Raw genomic sequence first — 22,372 nt, 5'->3', positions numbered from 1 at the left:
GAACAGCATTTCGTCCACCTACAACAGGGTACAGAACTGGTATGTAGAGCAGGGTAGAAAACGGACATATTAACTTAATAATCATAATGTTCGCTAACAGTACTATCAACAAACAAGCAATCTCATAACGTATTTCCCGTCAACGTACATTCTATATAGATCAGCAGCATTTCTACCATATCTTCATGTGTGTACATTATACTGTACAGTTTAAGTTCCACAACACAACGTTTATTTACAATGTGTACTACCTCCGTGCCGTCACTAGATTACTCTGATGCACGACTACACTGGCAAGCGGTGTACTGTACGCCAAAACAACAACAAATGAGAAGCTCGGAGGGTGGTGGAGTACCGGTTTGCATGGGTCTCAAATCATAAACAAGGCGAAGTGGTAACTCTAGCAGCAGTGGGAACTACTTTGGACAATTGACTAGGTATTGCCTGGCCCTGCCCGACAGGCACAGTGAGTCATATAACGCATTAGATAAACCTTATTTTGAGTGTGCAGGATAAATAAGACAACCTGACGAGTGTACACCGATCGGCACTGGTTCATATTGTGTACGTAGATACGGAAAAGGTGCAAGAGAGAAACCATTATGTGCTTATGAGAGTTGATGGCAGCAGACCGTATTATTCGTTTCGGACCTCTAGATAAGTATGGCGGTGTGATTACACATGCCAGTCACATCGCGATTACGAGCATTATGGGGTTCACGCCTGAGCCTCAGGACGTGCGCTAGCAGCGCATGTCGGGTGTTTCAAGCGTTAACTTCGCGTCTCAATATCTCGGGATTTAATGAGAATATTGCGATGCAATCAACGCCATTGTGTATGTGCTTTGTCATGCTATGGATTGCTGAAGGAAAAATACAGGAGGTTCATTTAAAAAATATATGTTCGTGTTAAAAAAACACATATGCTTTCGTTTTAGAATGTTTCCAAATATTTACATTCATAGGCCCCAGCCCTACATTGATACCGGTGAAAGTCGTTTTCAAATAGCTGTTATTGTTCGAGAGATATTTTGGGTGGACAAGATAGCTGGGACACCTTGTATAATGGTAAGACAGAGATTTATGAACCGGGTTTTTCATTGTAAGGTATTTCCAGGGGCAGACGTGCACACTGACCACAATTTATTGCTTACGAACTAGAGACTGAAGCTGAAGTAACTGCAAAAAGTAAAGAGAACCACCTGTATGAAAATCAAGAGCTCAGATAGAAAACGCATCCTAGACAAATAAGGGAAAGCAGAAAGGTGGAAAGAGCATATAGAGGATCTATACAAGGATGGTGAATTCGAAGATGATATTATAGAAATTGAAGAGGACGTAGATGAAGATGAAATGATAATGCGTGAAGAATTTGATAGAGCAGTGAAAGACCTAAGTCGAAACAAGGCACCAGTTGTAGACAATATTCCATTAAAAATACTGATAGCCTTGGGAGAGCAAGTCATGACATATCTCAGGGGTAAGACGTATGAGACGGGGTAAATACACCGACTTCAAAAAGGTTACAATTATTCCAGTCCCAAGGAAAACAGGTGCTGACACATGTAAAAATTATGTATCTATCAGTTTAATAAGTCACAGTTGCAAAATACTAACACGAATTATTTACAGACGAATGGAAAAACTGGTAGAAGCTGACCTCAGGTAGATCAGTTTGGATTCCACAGAAATTTTGGAATGCTCGAGGCAATACTGATCCTACGACTTATTTTAGAAGATAGATTAAGGAAAGGCAAATTTACGTTTTTAGCGTTTGTAGACTTAGAGAAAACTTCTGACAATGTTGACTGGAGTACACTCTTTGAAGTTCTAAATGTGGTAGGAGTGAAATACCGGGAGCGGAAGGCTATTTACAATTTGTAAAGAAACCAGATGGTGGTTACTTGTATAAGAGTCGAGGGGCACGAAAGGGAAGCATTGGTTGAGACGGGAGTGAGACAGGATTGTAGCTTATCCCCGATGTCACTCAATCTGTATAGCGAGCAACCAGTAAAGGTAACAAAAGAAAAGTTGGAGTAGGAATTAAAATCCATGGAGAAGAAATGAACAGTTTGAGGTTTGCCAACGACATTGGAATTGTGACAGAGACAGCAAAGGACCTGTAAGAGGAGTTGAATGGAATGAATGGTGTCTTGAAAGAAGGACAAAAGATGAACAACAACAAAAGCAAAACGAGGATAATGGAATGTAGTATATTTAAGTCACGTGATGCTGAGGGAATCAGTTTAGGAAATGAGACAATGTAGTAGTTGAATTTTGCTGTTTGGGAACCAATATAACTCATGAAGGTCGAAGCAAAGAGGATATAAAATGTAGAATGGCTATGGCAAGGAAAGCGTTTCTGAAGATGAGAAATTTGTTAACATGTAGTATAGATTTAAGTCTCAGGAAGTCTTTCCTAAAAGTATTTGTATGGAGTGTAGCCAAGTGTGGATGTGTGGATGTGGAATATGGGCGATAAATAGTTCAGACAAGAAGATGGTGGTGGTGGTGGTTAGTGTTTAACGTCCCGTCGACAACGAGGTCATTAGAGACGGAGCGCAAGCTCGGGATGGGGAAGGATTGGGAAGGAAATCGGCCGTGCCCTTTCAAAGGAAGCATCCCGTCATTTGCCTGAAACGATTTAGGGAAATCACGGAAAACCTAAATCAGGATGGCCGGAGACGGGATTGAACCGTGGTCCTCCCGAATGCGAGTTCAGTGTGCTAACCACTGCGCCACCTTGCTCGGTGGACAAGAAGAGAATGGAATTAAGTGTCAGGATATGTTTTCTGAAAGTATACATATGGCGTATAGCCATGTATGGCTGTGCAACGTGGACCATAAATAGTTAAGAGAAGAAGAAGCTTCCGAAATGTGGTGATACGGGTGAATGTTGAATATTAGATGGGTGATTACTTAACTAATGGGAAGGTACTGAATATAATTGGAGAGAAAATGAATTTTTGGCGCAACATGAAGAAGAGATCGTTTGGTAGGACGCGTTCTGAGGATTCAAGGTATCACCGATTTAGTATTACGGGGAAACGTGGAGGGTAAAAATCGTAGAGGGTGACCAACGGATGAATACACTAAGCACATTGCCGGCCGGTGTGGCTGAGTGGTTCTACACGCTTCAGTCTGGAACCGCGCGACCTCTGCGTTCGCAGGTTCGAATCCTGCTTCGTGCGTGGATGTGTGTGATGTCCTTACGTTAGTTAGGTTTAAGTAGTTCTACGTTCTAGGGGACTGATAACCTGAAATGTTAAGTCTCATAGACCACAACAACAACCATTTGTTTAAATACAGTGTTGTTGTTTTTTTCAAACTGAAATGACAACTGTATATGAAACATTTTCAAAAATATCTCCACTAACCATGCACTCTTTCTTAACAGTTACCTTATATTTCTACAGGGTTGATTGTTAGCCTGATTAGTAGAAACACCAAAAATTTTAGGTGACAGTATAGACCAAATAAAATACTACACGCAACCTGTGTTTAGTATTGCTTGGTTAAAAAAATACAATTCATTGCGTAGACAAGTTTTCATTGCGGATGTTGGTACACCTGTTGCTAAGGATTTGCTTATCGAGCGATACTTTTTTTTTTCTACGAGTTGTTACTGTGCTCGAGTTCAGATAATTTAATTTTGCAGCTGCGTTATAATTGTGATTTTGTTCTAGTGTATGGTTGAATCATGCTGCACATATTTAGAAATACTGATTATGCAGATTTAGCATCTGCGTGCGGTATTGCTTGTGTACGATTTATTAACCCCACTGCATGATTCAGGAGTGTTTAACCGATCTTTGGCCGACCTACGTATAACTGTTGCAGTGCCCTGCTATTATATTTCATATGAATGCGCAAATAAACGGAGAACTAATAATGCAAAAGACACTATTCAATTGGCAGAACATAATTTAAGGAGGACACGCAGAATTTCTAGAGGTATCGCTCTTTCACATATAGGTATATGGAGAATGTTATGTACGGCTTCTATCCTTATCATTTGAAGCGGATTCAACACATTCGAGAAGGAAATAAAGCTAATGCGACTGTAGCTGTGTTACGAACAGCAAGTAATCTAAGCAATACTGTATGTTGATGAAGCCGGATTCACTTGTCACGATAGCAACAATAGTTGAAAATGACATCGATGGTCCCATGAATATCCACTTGCCTTTCCTTCGTGGAGAGACGTTTCCAAGAGCTGTTCTCTGAGAAATTGTGGTGTGGTATGATAGAAAATGAGTTGACGGTTCCTGTTGTGTTACCACTTCTTGATGCAGCGTCTCATTAGCTACGTTTTATGAAAACAAGCATCCACAGTTATTGGAAGAGGTTCGTTTCGGCAACAAGTATGAGCACGTTCTCCCAGTACGACGTCGACCCTGGACGTTATAGTTGTTAGGTTAGATGATCAAAATCTAAAATTCCGCTGAAGACGAATCGGCAGAAACGGTGAAGTTCCTTGATCACTGAGGTCTCTGATCATTACTCCTTCATATCTTTGACTGTGATGATGGATGACTGGAGAAATCTACAAAAAAAAACAACAACAAAAAACAAAAAAAACGTGAACGCAGAAAATGAATTTCTCGTTCGAATTATGAGAAATGCTGCCCTTATATAATACGACAGGATGATTACGGAAGATCTAGGTGTCATCAAGAGAGCTCTAGAGGTTAGAGACGGAATTTATGAGAATTAACTGAGACCTTAATCATAACACCTTCTATGAGTATGTGAATTACCTAATACCAACTGTCTGTGTGCTTGGACACTTGTTGCATAGACTTTTTTCCGAGTTATCTTTAACACCACTTCTGAAAAAATTACTGAAAAACCCTGTACAGATCGTACTCGAAAGTATATTAGTTATGAGATTTACATGAGCACTATTATTGTTTCACTCGTTCTCGATCCTGTCTGCGCGCTACATAGCGGATTCCAGTGCAGCCCTTTGGAGGGATGACCGCAACGAGATGCGCCCACGATGCCTAACCGCCAAGCCTTTTCCAGGAGCCGGGCTTAGGTCCCTTCTATTTTCGCTCGCCTCGTTGGCATTTCCAGCTCGCTTCTCTGGCGGGCAAGATAAAGCTTTTAGAGTGCGCCACTCGTGCTGCGGCGTTGGTCGCACTGTGTATCTTCGTAATTAGTTTCTTCCTCTCTCGTTAATGGATCTGCTAATTGAACTCCCATGTAGGCCATCTCTTTAACGAACATTATTCTTCCTGCTAGATTCTCGTAGTTCGCTACTAATTCCTTTCCACTTCTTCTTTTCCCTGCACTGCTTCGCTGATTGCCCCCCACTAACCTGAAAACCGTGTACGTCATTTATATCTTCGTATTGGCGTGTGGACTGAAAATACGTCAATGTCCACGAAAACTTATCTGAAGGGTTCTTCATGTCATGGAATGCTAAAAATGGACTTTTCACATAAAAACAGTCTACATCATTCTCTCGCTTAGTAAGTCTTTGAAGCAAAGTGAAATATTGCAATATATATGTGTACTGAACGAAGTGAAATGGTCTTTAGCGGGCCTGAGTAATAAGAAATAAAAAAAAATCACTCGAACAGCCACTTTTTCAGGGAAAAGAGCAGATAAGCGTCCTGTGACAGAAAGGAAACCAAGCTACTCTCTCTTGTGTTTGAATGACTGAAAAAAATATTACAAGTTTTAATGTTGTTCATTATTATTCCATCCATAGGCAATTCTCATTTATCTCACACGTTGTCAGTCATGTAACAACCCATGGATAAACTTCACTGCTGACTGATCACAGAACATAGTGTTTTGCTACTTTCCTCTGGTATTCTGTAGGAGACCTGGGGTAAACAGAGAGATTTGTAACATATTTATGCAAATACTCAATTCTGACAAAACATTTACCAAGAGCAAGATTATTTCTCCTTAAAACTACCTGAATAGGACAAAGGAAGTAGTTCGAGTCCACCTATATTTTATACTGGAGCAACTACGTCAGAGTTTCCAGAATGAGATTTTCACTCTGCAGCGGAGTGTGCGCTGATATGAAACTTCCAGGCAGATTAAAACTGTGTGCCCGACCGAGACTCGAACTCGGGACCTTTGCCTTTCGCGGGCAAGTGCTCTACCAACTGAGCTACCGAAGCACGACTCACGTCCGGTACTCACAGAACTTGCCCGCGAAAGGCAAAGGTCCCGAGTTCGAGTCTCGGTCGGGCACACAGTTTTAATCTGCCTGGAAGTTTCATATCAGCGCACACTCCGCTGCAGAGTGAAAATCTCATTCTGGAAACATCCCCCAGGCTGTGGCTAAGCCATGTCTCCGCAATATCCTTTCTTTCAGGAGTGCTAGTTCTGCTTGGTTCGCAGAAGAGCTTCTGTAAAGTTTGGAAGGTAGGAGACGGATACTGGCAGAAGTAAAGCTGTGAGTACCGGACGTGAGTCGTGCTTCGGTAGCTCAGTTGGTAGAGCACTTGCCCGCGAAAGGCAAAGGTCCCGAGTTCGAGTCTCGGTCGGGCACACAGTTTTAATCTGCCTGGAAGTTTTACGTCAGAGTTTCTTGTGTGGTAGCTGTCATGGCCCCTATGTTTCTATCTGCCCGGTTCAGGACACGGGCATGAAGGCATCGCGCTCAAATTTCCCGTGGGTACTGGGTTTTGAAACGAGAGTTCCGCGCGTCTTCCAGGTTTAAAAAATATTTTAGATTATACTTTATTTCCTGACAGACCCTCGCCACAATGTCACGCAGTTATTTCACTTTCGAATTTTTTTAATTTCGGAGATTACAGTGCCATTTTTGCACTGCAGAAAATTTACACGGTTTATTCCTGAGAACAGTTGACTAGCTTGATTCTTTTCCTGTATGCCAAGACCATAGTGGTAAATAGTCCGCCTCCGGTAGCTGAATGGTCAGTGTGATGAATTGTCAATTCTCTGGGCCTGGGTTTGAATCCCGGCTAGTTCGGGGAATTTTCTCCGCCCAGGGATTGGATGCTGTGCTGTCCTCATCATGATCCTATCGTGTCTGCAGATCGCAGAAGTGGCGATTAAATAAATAAAATAAGTGGTAAATTAACATGTGAATAAACCACTTGCGTTCCTGTTTCACACCACTAATAGATAGTACTTTCGATGAAAAATCCAACAGCACTTCACACTTACTTCAAAATGAAAAGTGACATATCTGGCTTTCTTTGTACTCTTCGGATGCTAGCAGATTATGTTTCAAAGTATAAATTTATTATGGAAGAGAAGGATGAGTCACCTAACGTTACCGCTGGATATATTTCGTAAACCACATGAAATACTGGCGAATCAACTCCACAGACCGAACGTGAGGAAAGGGGCTAGTGTAATTGGTTAATACAAACCATAAAGAAATGTACGGAAGTATGCTTTTTTTTAATGGAACCCCGTTAGTTTTGATAGCACATCGGAACATATTAACAAATATTTAATGAGTGCCGTTTGTTGCATTGTAAAATGTTAATTACATCGGGAGATATTGTAGCCCAAAGTTGACGCTTGAGTACCACTCCTCCGCTGTTCGATCGCGTGTATCGGAGAGCACCGAATTACGTAGGGATCCAAAGGGAATGCTGATGGACCTTAGGTACAGAAGAGACTGGAACATCACATTACGTCCACATGCTAACACCTTTTTATTGGTCTTTTTCACTGACGCACATGTACATTACCATGAGGGGTGAGGTACACGTTCGACGGGCGATTCATAGGACGTGGAGGATGCATAAATTGACCAGCCCGTTCTCCTGATCTTACTCCTCTGGACTTCTTACTGTAGGGTACCCTAAAGGTGAATGTGTACCGTGATGTGCCTACAACCGCAGAGGATATGAAACAACGTATTGTGGCAGCCTGCGGCGACATGACACCAGATGTACTGCGGCGTGTACGACATTCATTACGCCAGAGATTGCAATTGTGTGCAGCAAATGATGGCCACCACATTGACCATCTATTGGCCTGACATGTCGGGACAAACTCTATTCCACTCCGTAATTGAAAACGGAAACCACGTGTGTACGTGTACCTCACCCCTCATGGTAATGTACTGTGAATCAGTGAAAAAGACCAATAAAAAGGTTTTAGCATGTGGACATAATGTGCTGTTCCAGTCTCTTCTGTACCTAAGGTCCATCACCGTTCCCGTTGGATCCCTACGTAATTCGGTGCTCTCCGATACACACGATTGAACAGCGGAGGAGTGGTACTGAAGAGTCAAAATTAGGTTACAATATCTCCGGATGTAATTAACATTTTACAATGCAACAAACGGCACTGATTACGTATTTGTTTATATGTTCCGATGTACTAACAAAACTAACGGGGTTCCATTTAGAAAAAACCAAGGTTTGTGCTAAAAAAATACTTCCGTGCATTTTTCTATGGTTGGTATTAACCAATTACACTAGCCCCTCTCCTCACGTTCAGTCTGTGGAATCGATTCGTCAGTATTTGGTGTTGTTTACGAAATTTATCCAGCGGCAATGTTAGGTGACTAACTGTGCCACATACAGTATAAAATGTGCCGAAACTGAAAGATGAAAATGAAACAGACAGTGGAGGATGATAAACTGAATATTTTTAGATAAAGACGTTAAAGCGTTTCCAGCATACATGAAAAGAAATCTCACAGGCCTCAGGTGTTGTTTTATAAGCTACGTTTTAACGTGTGGATGGGTCTGGGAGGTTATATAAACGGCCTTAAACAATAAGTGATGCATAGTAAAAAAGAAATCCTCAACAACAAATGGAAAAGGAGGGAAGTTTTTACCATTTACAAGTCTTATTTCAGTACTATATTTAAAATCAGTGTAATAGATTTGTAATACATTTTTCATAATAGGTACAAAGCGTTTTGGAGAAAATAACTGAACCATGAACATGTAGATGTCCAATAAAATGTTTTCGAGTTTCCAGACGTGTCATGTGATCTTATTATAGGCACTACCTCTTAATGACATCAGTGGCGCTGTCTTGATAAAGATTGTATTATTGTCTGGAATATATTCACGGCAGAGTTCGTGCCACAGAACGCTGGTCGTGGATGTTTATGTTGAACGTTTGCACAGGTGAGAAGTCGTACAGTGAACAGCAGTGTGGTATTCCACCCAGACATTAACGTCCGTGAGCATCTGAACAAAAGATACCCTCCTTTGGAGCAGGAAAGGGAGGACACGTTCGCCATCCAGCTTTCAGTCCTCTATATTCTGCCTTATGGGGGTCTCGTTACTGTGTGATATTCAATGAAGAACTGAAAAGAACAGTTAAAAATGTAATTCCACAAGAGACTACGCTGACACTTGGGGGAGTATTGAAAAATTAACCCATCATCAGTCCAAGTTTAGAACAGTTGCTATGGCTATAAGATGCTGCTGTAAGGTGTAAGTTGTTTAAATCACTAAAACGCTAAGTGTTCATTTCCTACTTTCAGTTCTTTACCTTAATTTACTATGTTTATCACATATATAATTTCGAGACCAAAAGTTTCGAACCTCTTGTCTACAATAACATTTAAAACCACTGTATTACTTGTATTAGCATCTTGCCAAACGGGATTGTGCCATGTCTGGGTGACACGAGAATGTATTCATCACGTGCCACAAAAAGAAGTCCTAGATAATATCGTTAGGATCAAGTTTCCAATTCGACATTTGTTGACGAACGTGGGTATATAGTGACTGCTAGAGTGATCTTTCATGTTCCTAGTTTCTAATATTGTGTGGACAAGGCTTTGCTAGGTTATTCCCCGGTAGCCGATGCCGCTCTCATGCGTTGGTCTTCGATAAGTAGACGTCTCTATTCCTAAAAGTGCAAAAAATTTCACCAGCATTATCGGGTCGGAAATCAAACCGCTCCGTCTTTGCATGCGACAGCTGGTTATGCGTCCGTTGGCTGGGTGTAGTCGTCTTCGTGCCACTGAAGAACGCTAGGCTATGTACCTGAGCGAAATTAATCCTCACTTCTATCTCTCAAAAATATCAACAAAAGTTAAGGGATCGGAGGGCACCAGAATAGTTGCATTGAAAAACTAAAATATCATTTCTACATCTACATGACTACTCTGCAATTCACATTTAAGTGCTTGGCAGAGGCTTCATCGAACCACAATCATACTATCTCTCTACTATCCCACTCCCGAACAGCGAGCGGGAAAAACGAACACCTAAACCTTTCTGTTCGAGCTCTGATTTCTCTTATTTTATATTGATGATCATTCCTACCTATGTAGGTTGGGCTCAAAAAATATTTTCGCATTCGGAAGAGAAAGTTGGTGACTGAAATTTCGTAAAAAGGTCTCGCCGCGACGAAAAACGTCTATGCTGTAATGACTTCCATCGCAACTCGTGTATCATATCTGCCACACTCTCTTCCCTATAACGTGATAATACAAAACGAGCTGCCCTTTTTTGCACCCTTTCGATGTCCTCCGTCAATCCCACCTGGTAAGGATCCCATACCGCGCAGCAATATTCTAACAGAGGACGAACGAGTGTAGTGTAAGCTGTCTCTTTAGTGGACTTGCTGCATCTTCTAAGTGTCCTGCCAATGAAACGCAACCTTTGGCTCGCCTTCCCGACAATATTATCTATGTGGTCCTTCCAACTGAAGTTGTTCGTAATTTTAACACCCTTGAGAATTATACTATGTATCGAGTAATCGCATTCCAACGGATTTCTTTTTGAACTCATGTGGATCATCTCACACTTTTCGTTATTTAGCGTCAACTGCCACCTGACACACCATACAGCAATCTTTTCTAAATCGCTTTGCAACTGATACTGGTCTTCTGATGACCTTACTAGACGGTAAATTACAGCATCATCTGCGAAGAATCTAAGAGAACTGCTCAGATTGTCACCCAGGTCATTTATATAGATCAGGAACAGCAGAGGTCCCAGGACGCTTCCCTGGGGAACACCTGATATCACTTCAGTTTGACTCGATGATTTGCCGTCTATTACTACGAACTGCGACCTTCCTGACAGGAAATCACGAATCCAGTCGCACAACTGGACAGCTTGATTAGAAGTCGCTTGTGAGGAACGGTGTCAAAAACTTTCCGGAAATCTAAGAATACGGAATCAACTTGAGATACCCTGTCGATAGCGGCCATTACTTCGTGCGAATAAAGAGCTACCTGCGTTGCACAAGAGCGATATTTTCTGAAGCCATGCTGATTACGTGTCAATAGATCGTTCCCTTCGAGGTGATTCATAATGTTTGAATACAGTATATGCTCCAAAACCCTACTGCAAACCGACGTCCATGATATAGGTCTGTAGTTAAATGGATTACTCCTACTACCCTTCTTGAACACTGGTGCGACCTGCGCAATTTTCCAATCTGTAGGTACAGATCTATCGGTGAGTTAGCGGCTGTATAAGAGTGCTAAGTAGGGAGCTATAGTATCAGCGTAATCTGAAAGGAACCTAATCGGTATACAATCTGGACCTGAAGACTTGCCCGTGTCAAGCGATTTGAGTTGCTTCGCAACCCCTAAGGTATCTACTTCTAAGAAACTCATGCTAGCAGATGTTCGTGTTTCAAATTCTGGAATATTCCATTCGTCTTCCCTGGTGAAGGAATTTCGGAAAACTGCGTTCAATAACTCCGCTTTAGCGGCACAGTCGTCGATAACAGTACCATCGGCACTGCGCAGCGAAGGTATTGACTGCGTCTTGCCGCTTGTGTACTTTACATACGACCAGAATTTCTTCGGATTTTCTACCAAATTTCGAGACAATGTTTCGTTGTGGAACCTATTAAAGGCATCTCGCATCGAAGTACGTGCCAAATTTCGCGCATCTGTAAATTTTAGCCCATCTTCGGGATTTCGCGTTCTTCTGAACTTCGCATGCTTTTTCCGTTGCCTCTGCAACAGCGTTCGGACCTTTTTTGTGTACCACGGGGGATCCGTTCCATCTCTTACCAATTTATGAGGTAAGAATATCTCAATTGCTGTTGCTACTCTATCTTTGAATTTGAGCCACATCTCGTCTACATTCGCATAGTTAGTACGGAAGGAATGGAAATTGTCTTTTAGGAAGGCTTCTAGTGACACTTTATCCGCTTTTTTAAATAAAATTATTTTGCGTTTGTTTCTGATGGATTTGGAAGAAATGGTATTGAGCCTAGCTACAACGACCTTGTGATCACTAATCCCTGTATCAGTCATGATGCTCTCTATCAGCTCTGGATTGTTTGTGGCTAAGAGGTCAAGTGTGTTTTCGCAACCATTTACAATTCGCGTGGATTCGTGGACTAACTGCTCGAAATAATTTTCGGAGAAAGCATTTAGGACAATCTCGGAAGACGTTTTCTGCCTACCACCGGTTTTGAACAAGTATTTTTGCCTACATACCGAGGGTAGGTTGAAGTCCCCACCAACTGTAACCGTATGAGTGGGGTATTTATTTGTTACGAGACTCAAACTTTCTCTGAACTGTTCCGCAACTGTATCATCGGAGTCTGGGGGTCGGTAGAAGGAGCCAATTATTAACTTAATTCGGCTTTTAAGTATAACTTCCACCCATACCAATTCGCACGGAGTATCTACTTCGACTTCACTACAAGATAAATCACTACTGACAGACACAAACACTCCACCACCAATTCTGCATAATCTATCTTTCCTGAACACCGTCTGAGACTTCGTAAAAATTTCTGCAGAACTTATTTCAGGCTTTAGCCAGCTTTCTGTACCTATAACGATATCAGCTTCTGTGCTTTCTATTAGCGCTTGAAACTCAGGGACTTTTCCAGCGCAACTACAACAATTTACAACTATAATTCCGACTGTTCCTTGATCCAAGCACGTCCTGTAATTGCCAAGCACCCTTTGACATTGCAGCCCATCCCACACTTTCCCGAGGCCTTCTAACCTAAAAAACCGCCCAGTCCACGCCACACAGCCTCTGCTACCCGTGTAGCCGCCAGCTGAGTGTAGTGATCTCCTGACCTATTCAGCGGAACCCGAAACTCCACCACCCTATGGCGCAAGTCAAGGAATCTGCAGCCAATACGGTCGCAAAACCGTCTGAGCCTCTGATTCAAACACTCCACCCGGCTCTGCACCAAAGGTCCGCAGTCGGTTCTGTCAACGATGCTGCAGATGGTGAGCTCTGCCTTCATCTCGTAAGCAAGACCGGCAGCCTTCACCAAATACAGATTACATATACGTTCTTTTGCAACCCGTAGCCTTTTACACTTAGAATACCTGTACCTTAAGCGGCTCAAGTGGCCGGCTAGAATGTCGTGCACGGAAGCATAAGCCATGTGAATAAATAAGAAAAAAAGAAACAGCAACTCAGATTTGGTTTATCGCTTCAAGGAGTGATCAGTCACACGTAAAGATGCCGTTCATGACTGGAAATCGGACTAATAACAGTACCAGGAATCTCCATACCAGTTCGAGCCAGGCATCCGTTCTGCTAGAGAGCCAGATAAGAAGAAACAGACTGGTTTGCAATCGTGTCTTCTGATAGGATAAAGGGCATTCTTACGTGAATGAAGTGAGATTGTCACTTGTCACTCGACCAAGGTGATAACAGATCTTAATAACATGTCATGTTAAATTATAACAATACTTTCAGATTATGGAAGGGAGAGAGAGCTGAATAATACTTCAAATACGGTACTTTCTTGCGACGTGAGGTGCCGAAATAATCTTCATGTCATACAACAACTCCAAAAAGGTAGAGGCTAAGCAATATTTACGTGTTGCCTTGTAGACCATGTGACGGTACAGAAGCTCAGTGTGTCATCGAATTCATTTATATGAAGAGCTTAAGACCTCACTAAAAGTCTATGATGATGCCGAAAGCATCTGTGCAGATATACTAGTGGGGAAGTGGTGTTTCAGATTGCTTTGTCTCTTCTACATAGGAAGTGGCTCACAGCGATTCAGATAAAGGGAAAACAATGGGTATTTTAAGGCATTATGTTCCTCGAACAAGCTGAATAGCTCCTGATGCTTGCCCTGTGGAGATGAGATGGGAAGTTTCGGCGATACCAGCGCATACTTATTTTGACTGTTAGACGCCCCCTGTCACAGTGTTCAGGAATGGTGTCAGTTACATATCAACCAGTGTGTGCTGTGTCTCCTGTATGGAGGTCCATCAACACATTAGGTTAGTAATCTGGCCTAAGTTTTGTAAAGCATGTACACTGAAGAGCCAGAGGAACTGGTACACCTGCCTAATAACGTGTTGGGACCCTGCCAGCACGCAGAGGCACTGCAACACATCATGACATGGAATCGACTCATGTCTGAAGTAGTGCTCGATGGAACTGACGCCATGAATTCTGCAGAGCTTCCATAAATCTGTAAAAGGACGAAGGGGTGAAGATCTCTTTTGAACAGCACGTTGCAAGGCATCCCAATTACGCTCAACAATGTTCATGTCTGGGAAGTTTGGTGGCTAGCGGAAATGTTTAAAGTCAAAAACGGGTTTCCTGGAGCCACTTTGTAGCAATTCCGGACGTCCTGGGTGTCTCATTGTCGTGCTGGAACTGCCCAAGTCCGTCGGAATGCACAGTGGACATGAATGGCTGCAGATGACCTGACAGGATGCTTATGCACATTTCACCTATCAGAGCCGTATCAGAGGTCCCATATCATTCCAACTTCACATGCCCCACACCATTCTAGAGCCTCCACTACCTTGAATAGTCCGCTCTTGATATGCATGGTCCATGAATTCATACGGTTGTCTCTATACCCGTACATGTCCATTCGCTCGATACAATTTGAAACGAGACTCGTCGTCCTGGCTACATGTTTCCAGTGATCAACAGTCCAATGTCGGTGTTGACGGACACAGGCGAGGCCTAAAGTTTTGTGTCGTGCAGTCAACAAGGGTACACGGGTGTGCCTTGGGCTCCGAAAGCCCATACTGATGATGATTCGTTCAATGGTTCGCACGCTGACACTTGTTGATGGCCCAGCATTGAAATCTGCAGCAATTTGAGGAAGGGTTCCACTTCTCTCACGTTGAATGCAATTTTGTTCTTTGCTGACATACACCAAAATTTTCGCATTCACTGCAGGCAACTGCCAAATAGAAAGATTTCCTTGTTTCAATGTAGCAAAATACGTAGAAGCGATCGTGAATTGTCATCAAATAAAACACTTGTTACTCTGCTGTTCACCATTAGTTACAAGGGTAATAAAGAATCTGTCATTCAAAAACCGCTTTATGTGGGATTCTACCGGGTGATCAAAAAGTCAGTATAAATTTGAAAATTGAATAAATCACGGAATAATGTAGATAGAGAAGTACAAATTGACACACATGCTTGGAATGACATGGGCTTTTTTTAGAACAAAAAATACAACAGTTCAAAAAATATCCGACAGATGGCGCTTCATCTGATCAGAATAGCAATAATTAGCATAACAAAGTAAGACAAAGCCAAGATGATGTTCTTTACAGGAAATGCTCAATATGTCCACCATCATTCCGCAACAATAGCTGTAGTGGAGGAATAATGTTGTGAACAGCACTGTAAAGCATGCCAGGAGTTATGGTGAGGCATTGGCGTCGGATGTTGTCTTTCAGAATCCCTAGAGATGTCGATCGATCACGATGCACTTGCGACTTCAGGTAACCCCAAAGCCAATAATCACACGGACTGAGGTCTGGGGACCTGAGAGCCCAAGCGTGACGAAAGTGGCGGCTGAGCACACGATCTTCACCAAATGATGCGCGCAATAGTTCAGACGTCTTGCAATATGGGGTGGAGCGCTATCCTGCATAAACATCGTACATTCCAGCAGGTGTCTATCTATGATGCGATTCTGTAACATATCGACGTACCTCTAACCTGTCACGGTAGCAATTACAAAACCAGAATCACCCATTTCCTCGAAGAAAAAAGACCCGATAACGGTAGATGTGGTAAATCCAACCCATACCGTGACTTTCTCGTCGGGCAATGGATTTTCCACGACACTTCTAGGATTTTCGGTAGCCCTAATTCTGCAGTTGTGGGCGTTGACAGACCCTCGGAGCGTGAAATGAGCTTCGTCGGTCCACAGCACGCATCATTTTGTTAACTTTGTTTTGTTTTGGTTCTAATAAAACCCCATGTCATTCCAAGCATGTGTGTCAATTTTTACCTCTCTATCGACATTATTCCTTTTTTTATTAAGTTTTCAAATTTATACTGACTTTTTGATCACCCGCTATATCACATGGTAAACACATTGTACGGATACTGAATGAAGCACAGGAGGTGTGTAGATTGTCTGAGGGGGATTGCTGGGTGGAAACTCTGTCTACTAAGACACAGTAATCCTTATTTTACAGATTTTAATATCGCGTACGTGCCGTTCATTATGAGATTTCACTGCCACCCTTATCCGTCCGACTCAATGTCTCGAGCGAGATTACGTGGTGAGTATATGTGACGAAGGTCGCTGCTGACGTACTTGAAATACGTGGACAGCACGGAGATGATGTTTGCCGACACGCTACATGTAGCGTCTTTATGAAGTCAGATAGGGTCCCGCTATATAAGGTTATGAGCTGACGCTAACGTCGGCTTTACAACAGTCTTTCCGGCGACTTTAACACACGTTTATGAATACAGAAGACATATCTAGAAAGGTAACAAATATACCCAACAGTTTTACAATCGTCCCACGAAGTTGTGGTAGACGCAAAGATGAGTAAAACTTCCCATGACGAATACTGGTTCGAAAATAGAGGGCTGAAGTGATCTGCTTTCAAAGTGTGTCACTTGCTGGTACGGCCCTTTATTTAAGATATGTAGATTTATTGACGTGTAAATAACTATTAATATCTTTTGACGCTGTTATCCCGAAGAACGTTCATGTGGTCGTCTAATGTAAGGTTACAAGCGATAGTTTACAAACGCATGCCTTCCGACACATAGGCGATAATGGTATTACAGTATGTACAAAATTCCAGGTGACTCAAGTGTGTGCTTGCGTAAAATGACCCCTCGCTTTGCGGTTAACGGCAGCGTGTGGAACTTATGCAGCGAGAAGAGTAGATTACATATTGTGTTTCGGCATGAATGACGATATTAGTTTTACTTGTAACGGAACAAGGACGGTATTTTCACTTGTTTTAAAATGTGATAAATCTTCTGCATTTACTGTCAAGACATTACAGGTGCACCACACGGTAAATTCAAAGTGGCTACTGCAGCCCTACTGTGCGTAGTGTTTATTAGTTAACTTCGGAAATTATGGGAATCAGGTGAATACCGACGTTACCCGATTTGTGCCGATTTCTTTCACTACAATCAGAACGGAGACTTCGTCTTGAGAACGACCTGTACATTTTTGCGTGAAATCTAGAAGCCCTGAAGTGATAAAAGTATTAATTTGATTATATCGTGGGTAGCAGTAAAAATATTTGTTTCGAATTTTTTATTCGCATAGGACTCAGTGTGAGATACGTAGGTCACAAAGAACCCAATTTTGGTGAAGACATGAGTGCTGTTCTGCCTTGCATTGTATTGTGTTGACTTCCTTATTGACTGACACTTGCGTTTACTGATGCATCCACAAATTTTTTTTCCATCTTATGTAGCACTTGAAGGGCAGATTCATCAACTTTAGTATTGTCTTGCAAACGAATAAACACACCAGTAGCACTTTTCGCCTTCATGCGACGACTGTATAGATCCCCATGGCTATTTTCCAGTGCAATATGGCTGTCGTAACACACGCGCAAATTGTACGTCACGATGATAGAAATGTAGCCACTGGAAGATAGCTGTGAGGGCCGATAACAGTCGTGGTACTTAATAGGAAAGTGGTATATCTCTCCCAATGTTACCTCCTGGACGATGCCGAGTCCGACATAGCTACGGATTAAAAAACAGACGCACATATTCAAGTTGCTCCACGTTCTCTAGTATGGCCTCAAGCATTTGTGTCCGCCTTCGAAAACGCAGCCTTAAAATCTCGTCCAGTACCGTTGTTTTGTTCTCGTAGTCTAGTGAATAGCGTGCTGACTCTAGACTGTGGGGTCCTGGCTTCCATTCCTGATAGCGTCGTAATTCATCCACTTGGGGACTGGCTGTTGTGCCAGCCATAGCATCATTTCATCATTATCGAGGCTCAGGTCGCCGAGGTAACGCCATGCTATAAGACTGGCACTACGCAGCCCAACTACCCCACATTGGATCTGCTGGCCAATAATGCCACGAGAATGCAATATGCTCCTACTGCAGCACAAAGGGGCTAATATGTCCTATAAGAGTTAAAGATGTAAAAGAAGGAAGCTAGCTTATAGACTTATCAGGCAACTTCACATTTAAATCAAAACATACTGAAAAATTCTCTCTTATTTCTTGTTTGTATTAGTACCCATGCCATCTGATATAATGTCAAGTACATTAACATGGCAGATGCGTCGTCCCGCCAAGAACAAACTACCAGAATTTTAGCCCCCACAAAACCTTTTATAGCAATTGCACGTCTGTTGTTCAGCCGTATGATATTGTAAGTTGGTTACTATAGATGGCGAATCATCTGAATTTTCGGCACACTATCAGGGACTTTAGCCTATAAATTGCTAGAGGCAGGTGTCCCAACACCTTGCAGCTATCTAAGAGACCTCACCGCTGGAGAGGTAGAGTTAACCCATAAAACAGCGCGAATATATCAAATGTCTTTTAAGTTTCAGATAAGTTGAAAAGATAGTTTCCTTATTTTACTTCCCTAACCCAGCTCAGGACCTACATTCCGTTTTTGTGCTATGGTAAGAGAATATTTAATCCTGGCTCCCAAATATAACTGTACCATAGATCACCGTAGCTTGAAAATGATGTGCTCACAGACTTTTGTTGACTCGGGAGACGACTGAATCGGTATACGTTTCATATTTTCGAAACATGTTGCGTAGTAACAGGTAACTCTTTCACAGAATAACAGGACGGCCAGAGAGCCTTGGAGCCATTAAGTTAGTAGACTGGCGCCACTAGCTCAACGGTAGTATCGACCTCTAGCGGCCCCATTGCCAATATCTGTGACTTGTGTTTTTAGAAAGTCTTTGCTTGCAGATATGTATACGGATACACTGACCCGAGAGAGAGGAGGCAGCAAGTTTGCGGATTGGCGGTAGCATCGCGACAAGAGGCGGTCACAAGTTCCGAGCGGCCGAAGCCACGAGCTACGCAAGGAGCGCCTGCGCAGATTGAAGGTACCGGAGTGCTTCACCGGGGTCCGCGTCGACTACAAGCAGCAGGCCGACATCCCGTCGGTTGCTTGGCAACATTCTTGTCGTACGACCGCTCGTGGCCTGGCTGCCCCCTTGTACTTGGCTTTCATCGGCACGACACAGTAACCGCCGCGACGCCCCGTATATCCATGGAATTGCTTGCTGATGAAGAGGAGTAACATTCAGTAATCCTTTTGGTGATTTGTGTCATTGTATACCTGACCTCCTATTTATTTTCTGGTTTGTACCCGACCCTCAGAGTTGTACTCGGTCGGCTCTTTGGTCATAAATATATGCCGTAGAATTATACTAGACACTAGTTGTCGCTCGAAAATTTGTTCCGATATTATTTTGCGTTTCCTTCCTGGTTTATACCCGATTATTAATGTTCTGATGAATCAGCTCCTGGTCGTAAATACAGTCGGAAATTTTGTAGTGAGGGACAGGTTGCCGTTAAACAAATATGAGTCTTGTGGTTAGATTTAGATGTTAACCTGTTCACTTCGTTGACTGTAATTGCATTAGTTACAACCTGTTGTACTTAGTTGTGCGTTGCTGGCTTTGAAAGACCGGGTCGTTATTGATGTAGTTATAAATGGATCTTGTGGTTCCGCCGAGTGAGTTCTCATGAGATAAGTGTTCATAAGTAATGTTTTAAATTGTTAGTCAGAGTGGTCTTCATAACTGACAATTCGTATAATTCTTAACATATTAACAGCCAACTGTCACCAGGACTTTAGTCAGAATACGATTGTTAAAAGGGACGGGTTGGGATCCAGTTGCACCTTGTTTGCCGATTGAAATTAAGAGGTTGCTTGCTTTTAACTAAGCCTTATCGTTGTCATAATTGTTTGCTAATCTGTTCAACTTTTAAGCACAGGTGTGAATATCAACCCCGAACGTTTCGACATACAGCTTTCACATTAAAAGTTACGTCATCTGTTTGAGTAATTGAAACAATCTTCTCATCAATGGTGCTTACATAGTTTTCATGTGTTGCAGAAGGGCATTTAATAAGAGAAGCTTTGTCCAGTGCGGTAGTAAACACCGCTGTTTTACCCGATAACGGGTGGTTTGCAGGTCCGTTCGGCTTGTAATTATTGTCATGTTGTTTGTTATTTTGATTTCTCTTGCAAAAGCTTCTTCATTTTATAAATTTGTTCATTTTTTTAATTAAAACAAAGTTCCTGATTATATATTTTTAAATAAACAGGCTGTGTGAAAAGAAAGTCATACTGGTGAGTCCTCCCTTCCATGTTTTCCTTCATTCCAGTGAGTATCACGTCTCAGCCTGTAATTATATGTATCTGTTTATCTTCTTACAATATGTGAATCAATTCACGAAACCCTGAACATACAAGTGGTGCACGTGAAGAAACTCACAAAAAGATGTTTATGTTTCCTGCATGTAAACTACGAATGCAGCTAATGTTTTTAAAGCATGTTTTCAGTTTTAGCATAAGAACGCCACAACCAATTTTTTTGTTTATTTCAAGCACTGTAAACAGTTTCCTCACATTCAGTTCACCTGAGAATGATTTCTACGCACTACATTTTTCTCGACTTTAAATCATCGAATCTCGACAACGGTTGAACATTTTTGGTTATAGGGATTACGTTTTGATTTATCCATTTATCTTCTTTAGTGCATAGTCTGAATCGATTAGAAACATTTTTGAAGCATAGAGGTGACCTCTATGGTGTGACAAGAAGGTCCAGACAGTTACACCATGTCCTACTGCTCAGTTGATGTGTGAGTCAGGATACAGATCTGGTGACCTATGCTGAATAGCATTATTGTTAAATACTGTTGTTGTAACAAAAATGTTTAAACTGTATACTCAATGTTCTATTTCATATCGAGAAAAGGCGCCATATCTTGCAGTCGGCAAGAACAAAGCTAGCGCCCCTAGTGGGGAGGGAGCAGACGTAAGATTAACGTTTGTTTTTAATTACTTATCTTCTTTGTTAACAGAACAATTGTTATATTTTTGCGTTGGATTCATTAATAAATTATCGAGAAACGTGATTTATCACGAAATAAATGTAAAAACTGCCGAATCTCACTGGTTTATCCCCGTAAGATACAACTTATTCACGACGAAATACTTTCGAATACGTGAGTAATACTGGTTTACACTGCTTAAATGAAAAGAATGTAAGCTCATATTTTTCTTGTTCGAATTCCGATAGGCACACTTCTCGACACTTAGCAATTTTGTGTGGAGTCCAGTGACTTGCACGTTATAACACTTTACTCTACTTTCAGATGCAAGAACATTTTTGTATTTTTGTAAATGTAACTGTTTTATCTTGAAGGTTCTTTCCATTTGTGTCTCAGATGTTGCAACGGTATTGGAATTGGTTTCTTATTTCTTGGGTATAAGTTTTATTACGTCTGTGTGGTTTTCCCTTCAGTTAAGCTGTGGTCGACTAATTGATACTTTACATAACGGAGGTATTGCATTTCATACTCTTCCCCTGCATTCCGCATTCCAGATTCGCTAATTTGACTAGTAGTGTAGTGAACTAAACTTCACGTTGTTCAGTAGCTATACGAAGTTTTTCTGCAAAAGCTCAGATCTTCTGCTGTTTACCAACTTTTTGTTCCTAAACGAAAATGACATTTTTGATTAAATATGCGTAGCCTACAAGAGAATCGTAAAAAACTGTTCGGTTATGTAGGATCCATACCTTCCAGGTTCCTTAAGAACCTAAAGAAACCCAAATGTGATGTTAGTTTTTAGTTATTGTCGATTTTTATGGTACTACATACGCTCTCTGAAGTATCCGGGTCTTGGAACACTTCCGCAAGAAAGACATGAGCAAATAGTTCATCTTCTGTATTTAAGAACACAATGAGTTCAACACGAAAGGTCCTCGTTGACCATCACAAGTAGTTAACAAACTTTGAAACTAGTTCCTAATAGGAAAATAAGGTTACAACTAAAAGCATATACTTGGAATCCAAGTCTTGGTTGAGGATCTGTACGGGTTCACAGTTTCTACCGTCTTGCCAAATGACTTTGACAGAATACCAACAGGCTGTGAGCACGTTGTCGAGGCACCTTGGCGGCGAAGGCGTCGTGTGGTTGAGGTGGCGCTGGATCCGGGGCAGACCTCTTCCCTTGGCTGACTGCGCCGTAACTG

The sequence above is a fragment of the Schistocerca gregaria genome, chromosome 6 (assembly GCF_023897955.1).
Source record: "Schistocerca gregaria isolate iqSchGreg1 chromosome 6, iqSchGreg1.2, whole genome shotgun sequence".
NCBI lineage: Eukaryota > Metazoa > Arthropoda > Insecta > Orthoptera > Acrididae > Schistocerca > Schistocerca gregaria.
Note: the sequence above shows the minus strand (reverse complement) of the source record.